This window comes from Bison bison, unplaced genomic scaffold (assembly GCF_000754665.1).
Source record: "Bison bison bison isolate TAMUID 2011002044 unplaced genomic scaffold, Bison_UMD1.0 scf7180017864163, whole genome shotgun sequence".
Lineage (NCBI taxonomy): Eukaryota > Metazoa > Chordata > Mammalia > Artiodactyla > Bovidae > Bison > Bison bison.
Window position 1 is genome coordinate 13,389,593 of NW_011494735.1, and position 6,738 is coordinate 13,396,330.

Sequence of the window (6,738 nt, forward strand, 5' to 3'; positions counted from 1 at the left end):
AATACCAGACCACCTGACCTGCCTCTTGAAAAACCTGTATGCAGGGCAGGAAGCAACAGTTAGAACTGGACATGGAACAACAGACTGGTTTCAAATAGGAAAAGAAGTACATCAAGGCTGTATATTTCACCCTGCTTATTTCACTTATATGCAGAGTACATCATGAGAAATGCTGGGCTGGAGGAAGCACAAGCTGGAATCAAGATTGCCGGGAGAAATATTAATAACCTAATATATGCAAATGACACCACCCATATGGCAGAAAGTGAAGAGGAACTAAAGAGCCTCTGGAGGAAAGTGAAAGAGGAAAGTGAAAAAGTTGGCCTAAAGCTCAACATTCAGAAAACTAAGATCATGGCATCTGGTCCCATCACTTCATGGCAAATAGATGGGGAAACAGTGGAAACAGTGTCAGACTTTATTTTTCTGGGCTCCAAAATCACTGTAGACGGTGACTGCAGCCATGAAATTAAAAGACACTTACTCCTTGGAAGGAAAGTTATGACCAACCTAGATAGCATATTAAAAAGCAGAGACATTACTTTGCCGACAAAAGTCTGTCTAGTCAAGGCTCTGGTTTGTCCAGGGGTCATGTATGGATGTGATAGTTGGACTATAAAGAAAGCTGAGCACAGAAGCACAGTCCCCAACTTTAGCTTGGTAAAATATTTTCAAGTGAAGACACTCACTCAGGACAAAGACTATATCTAAAGGTTACTAAAGCAAGGAAAAGACTAAACCGACAGTATGGTCTTAGTACCTTTTCTTAGACTCTCTTACATGCTTAAGTTAAACAGCAATAAATTCTTTCAGTTTGTACCAAATTTGGGAGTGGGAGTAGAAAAGAGATCAATGGTGTGATCCCTCAAGTTCTAATAATCTCAATTTCTTTTCTATAATTCAGTAAATTTAGAGCCTCATAAAGAACTAAAAGTATTATTACTTGCACTAACTGAAATCAACTAATTTAAAAAATATTCCTCAAAGGATTATACTATAAAATGTGCTACCAGCTTGGACAGAAAATAATAGTGACTGTTGGAAATGTCAAATGACCAAGTGATTAAAATAACTCCAGTATATATAACTTGCCTTTGTCATGCACAGGATATAATACTATGGAAAATATAAATACATATAACAAATGTCAAGAAAGTGTTGTAACCCTATGAGCAAGTGACATTCATGCTGGTTCTTAGTTTGCTTATTTGTAAAAAGCCAGAGGATTAAGTGTTCTCTGAGGTCCCTTTCAGCTCATTTTTTGATTCTATGAGACTAGAACACAAACATCTATTTTATAGACTTTTAACACATAAACTACAAATTTCTTTCTTTCTCTGGGAAAAAAAATCTACTGCTGTTAAAACATAAGTAATGAACAGATAGACATTAATTGAGCAAGTTTTCCAAGATTCTAAAAACTATGGGCTGAACGAGAAAAATTCTTTTGAAAGAGTCATCTGAAGAAATTCCATTCCATACACAGACACAATTACATGTCTAATTAAACACAGAGACTACTAGAGGCCATGTATTAGTTCCTTAAGTGTGCTTAGAATTTTATTCAATTCCTAAATCACAGTTGAGTTCCTATAAAAGTTATTGTACAAGATCCTCAGAGGAACTGGTAGATGTTCAAATACTTTTTCATTTATCAAGATAAAATACTGAAGCATATTTTCACATTCTGTAATACATTCCCATAAAAGTGGGACAATTTGGTTCAATGATGCCAGCAAATCACTTGATTTGCTGAAAACAGCAAATCATGAAAACAACACCTTGCCTGTTATATATTTTAAATGTTTTAAAGAATGATGTGATATTTCAATTCACACACTATGTATTTTGGTTCCCATATTTGCCAAATTTTAGGCTCTTAAATTAAAAAATATATATATATACTGTACAACTACCAATTGGGAATGTGAGTCATATATTGGTAGATAAAATATCATGTTGAATAGAATTTAAATTTTCACTAAAGATATCATTAATAATGTATGAGTGGAAATAGTGTCAGACTTAATTTTTGGGGGCTTCAAAATCACTGCAGATGGTGGTTGCAGCCATGAAATTAAAAGACGCTTACTCCTTGGAAGAAAAGTTATGACCAACCTAGATAGCATATTGAAAAGCAGAGACATTACTTTGCCAACAAAGGTCCGTCTAGTCAAGGCTACGATTTTTCCAGTGGTCATGTATGGATGTGAGAGTTGGACTGTGAAGAAAGCTGAGCACTTAAGAATTGATGCTTTTGAACTGTGGTGCTGGAGAACACTCTTGTGAGTCCTTTGGACTACAAGGAGATCCAACCAGTCTATTCTAAAGGAGATCAGCCCTGGGTGTTCTTTGGAAGGAATGATGCTAAAGCTGAAACTCCAGTACTTTGGCCACCTCATGTGAAGAGTTGACTCACTGGAAAGACCCTGATGCATGGAGGGATTGGGGGCAGGAGGAGAAGTGGACAACAGAGGATGAGATGGCTGGATGGCATCCCCGACTTGATGCACATGAGTTTGGGTGAACTCCGGGAGTTGGTGATGGACAAGGAGGCCTGGTGTGCTGCGATTCATGGAGTCACAAAAAGTCGGACACAACTGAGTGACTGAACTGAACTGAACTGACTATTTACAAACATGCCAAAAGGTATTCCTCTTGTCAAACTTACATATAAATTTTATGACACTGACATTGTGGGGATGTTAAATGCAGTCATTTCTTATAAAAGATCAATAAAATCTAGCTGAAATGGGAGGCAGAGCTGAAAACGATCCTTCTCATAACGTTTTACAACACTGTCAAGATTCTCCATCAAGATCCTCTCTAAGGAAGCCTTTCTGTGAAGCTCCGCAGAATTTTCGATTTCAAGCCTTTGTATTTAAAGTCAGATGTTATTGTTTTTTTTTGTTTTTTTTGCAACACGGAACCTTTATTTTAATGTGATTACTGTACATCTGCAGTATTGGAGTAATCCTTTTACGAATGGAACTAGAAGAAACAATGACAAAACCAAACTGGCATTTGATGTGAATCCACAGGAGTTTAAGCTTCAAATCCAGCCAAGAAGTTTGTTACAATCTCTTTCAGCTTTGCATCTGACTCTTCTGAGATCTTTCCATCAGTCCTGATTTTGCCCAACAGGGCTTGATGTTGGCTGATAACGTGAGACAAGAAAGCATTCTCAAATTTTGTGATCTTGCTGGGCTCCAGCTTGTCAAGATACCCCCTGACACCCGCATAGATAACAGCCACTTGCTCTTCAATAGCCATGGGAGAATACTGTCCCTGCTTGAGCAGCTCACTCAAACGCACACCACGACTCAAGAGTTGTTGAGTGGCAGCATCAAGGTCAGAACCAAACTGGGCAAAAGCAGCAACCTCACGATACTGAGCCAACTCCAGTTTCATAGTACCTGCCACCTGTTTCATGGCCCTGGTTTGGGCAGCAGATCCGACATGGGACACAGACAAACCAACATTAATGGCAGGGCGGATACCTTTGTAGAACAATTCTGTTTTCAAGAAGATCTGTTCGTCAGTGATGGAAATGACATTTGTTGGAATGTAAGCAGACACATTACCAGCTTGTGTTTCGATGACTGGTAGAGCAGTCAAGGAGCCACCACCAAAAGCATCGCTCATTTTAGCTGCTCTCTCCAGGAGTCAGGAGTGCAGGTAGAATACATCACCAGGATAGGCCTCACGACCAGGGGGTCGGCAGAGCAGCAGAGACATCTGACGATAAGCAACCGCCTGTTTGGATAAGTCATCATAAATGATCAAAGCGTGTTTGCCATTATCCCTAAAATATTCTCCCATTGAACATCCAGAATAAGGAGCCAGGTACTGAAGTGGGGCAGCATCTGAAGCAGTAGCTGAAACCACAATGGTATACTTCATGGCATCTGCATCTGTAAGTCTCTTCACCAACTGGGCAACAGTGGATCTCTTTTGACCAATAGCAACATAGATACAGTACAGCTTCTTCTTTTCATCAGCTCCATCATTGAATCGTTTCTGGTTAATGATTGTGTCAATTGCAATTGACATTTTGCCAGTCTGTCGGTCACCAATAATCAGCTCACGCTGACCACGACCAATCGGCACCAAGCTATCCACAGCCTTAATGCCAGTTTGCATTGGTTCCGTCACAGAGATTCGAGGAATGATCCCAGGGGCTTTCAAGCCAACTCATCTTCGGGCCTTGGAACCAATTGGACTCTTTCCATCAATGGCATTACTGAGGGCATCGACTACACAACCCAGCAGCTCCTCGCCAACTGGAACATCTACAATAGCCCCAGTTCTCTTCACAATATCTCCTTCCTTAATAAGTTTATCATTTCCAAACACGACAACACCAACATTGTCAGGCTCCAAGTTCAGAGACATACCCTTTAAACCTGAAGAAAACTCTACCATTTCTTCTGCTTGAACATCTCTTAACCCATGTACCCGAGCAATACCATCACCAATACTTAAAACACGCCCAGTCTCTTCAAGGTCAACAGAGGTATCAGCTCCAAGAATACGCTCTTCAAGAATAGAGGACACCTCAGCAGTGCCTGTCTTCTGCAGACGAGAGTTAGAGGCATGCAGGTTCCTTGCAGCAATGAAGGATGATCCCAAAGCATTTTTGGAGACCAGCCCCACTCGCCGAGGGAGGGCGCGGGCCACGGCCACGGCGACGCGCACGGACAGCATCTTCGCAGCTTCCCCTGAGGTGTTTCCCCCGCAGCTGCAGCCTCGAGACTGACTGGGCTAAAGTCAGATGTTATTGTTATCTGATATTCCCTGAACACTGATAATGAAGGTGGTGCTGACTGGAACACAAATGAACCCAAAGTTAAATATAACTTAGATGAGAGCCTCTGAAGCTACTGAAAAGAAATAAATTGGTTCAATCTTGCTTGTCACTTCTAGAAGGTCACCAGAAAGAAGCATCATCCCAAATGCAGAGAAAAGAAAAACTCCTTTCTCTTCCTCCTTTCCTTACTGTACTAGTCAAGACTGTGAATACCATAAAAATACACAAACCAAAGCAGTCTGAGAAGTGATGAAACACCCGTACTATACCAAATTGGAAAGAATGAAATTCTGGGAAACATTTCGCCTTTGCACACTGCATTCTTCTTTCTCCCCCTTAGTTTTCTCCTAAGCACCTGTAGGCTCCCTTCTTTCAGGTTTGGCTGCCAACGGGTCAAGGAAGATACCAATAAGCACAAGCATCATTTTTTTTTTTTGGCTGTACTGAGTCTTGATTGCTGCCTGGAGTATTTTCTAGTTGAGGCGAGTGAGGACTACTCTCTAGTTGCGGTGTTCAGGCTTTTCATTGCAGTGGCTTCTCCTGTTGCAGAACACAGACTCTAGGGTACTCAGGCTTCAGCAGTTGTGGCTCCTGGGCGCCAGAACACAGGCTCAATAGCTGTGGGTCACCAGCCCAGTTGTGCAGCATGGGGGGACCTTCCCAGATCAGGGATCGAACCCGTGTCTCTTGCACTGGCAAGCAACTTCTTCACTGAGTCACCAGGGAAGCCCTCAAGCATCATCTTGATCCTAATTTAACTTCTCTACCTTTAAATTATTTTATTAGTTTAATTTTGTTTCCACCTGTCCCTTTCACCTTACATCCTAGCATCAATCCATTCTCCCAGACCAGAGATTCTCCTGCCTGATCAGGGACCATTCTGCTCCAGGTTCATTCTTTGCTGCCGATTGGATGAAGAGCTCTCACTTCCTTGCCTTAAGGCCTCCTTTATAGCCCTTCTTGCTCCACAAGAGTGCCAACTTTCCAAACCTGGGAACTACAGGAAGAGGATTCCTATCTTTGACTGCCATGGGAAACCATTGAAAACAAACTTGCCTTCCAGTTGGGTGAAAAAGACATCCTTCTTTTCTCCTGTGATTCATTTACTTATCATTGTTAATGAAGTCTCTCATTTTTTCAAAAAAATTTTTGATGTGGACCATTTTTAAAAAGGTCTTAATTGAATTTCTTACAATCTTGCTTCTGTTTCTTATGTTTTGGCTTTTTGGCCACAAAGCATGTGGGATATTAGCTCTCTGACCAGGGATTAAAATTGTACTGTAGGTACCCCCTGCACTGAAAGGCAAAATCTTAACCACTTGACTGCCAGGAAAGTCCCATTGAAGTCTCTCTTGTCTGTCTATGGAATTTGGCTCCAATCATTTTCACACTTTATTTTTAATTTAGGTCTTATTTTTAATTTTCTTTAGCCTACAAAACATTTATCTTCTCAAGCCTAAAAATAGCAAGAAAATATAACCTTCTCTAGAGCCTCTTTTTCTCTTGTGCTGTCAACTATATTTCTTTCTTCTTCACTTCAAAACTTCACACAAGGGCTGCCTTTCTTTGTAACTTCTCTTTCTTACCACCTAATCCTGCTGCTGCTGCTACTGCTAAGTCACTTCAGTCATGTCCGACTCTGTGTGACCCCATAGACAGCAGCCTACCAGGCTCCCCGTTCCCTGGGATTCTCCAGGCAAGAACACTGGAGTGGGTTGCCATTTCCTTCTCCAATGCATGAAAGTGAAAAGTGAAAGTGAAGTCGCTCAGTCGTGTCCAACTCCTAGGGAACCCATGGACTGCAGCCTACCAGGCTCCTCCATCCATGGGATTTTCCAGGCAAGAGTACTGGAGTGGGGTGCCATTGCCTTCTCCAAAGATATATTTTATATACTGTATAATTCACCATTTCAAGTATACAGTTCAAT

At 41.2% G+C, this 6,738-nt stretch overlaps 1 protein-coding gene and 1 pseudogene across 9 annotated transcripts in view; both read right to left on the bottom strand.

Annotated features, from left to right (window-relative positions):
• The window catches only part of SLC16A7 (solute carrier family 16 (monocarboxylate transporter), member 7), a 195,306-nt gene that overhangs the window by 85,533 nt on the left and 103,035 nt on the right, over positions 1-6,738 (bottom strand). The window lies entirely within an intron of this gene.
• Positions 2,919-4,756, bottom strand: LOC104989812 (annotated as a pseudogene). The gene has a single exon (XR_825424.1). The product of XR_825424.1 is annotated as an ATP synthase subunit alpha, mitochondrial pseudogene (transcript).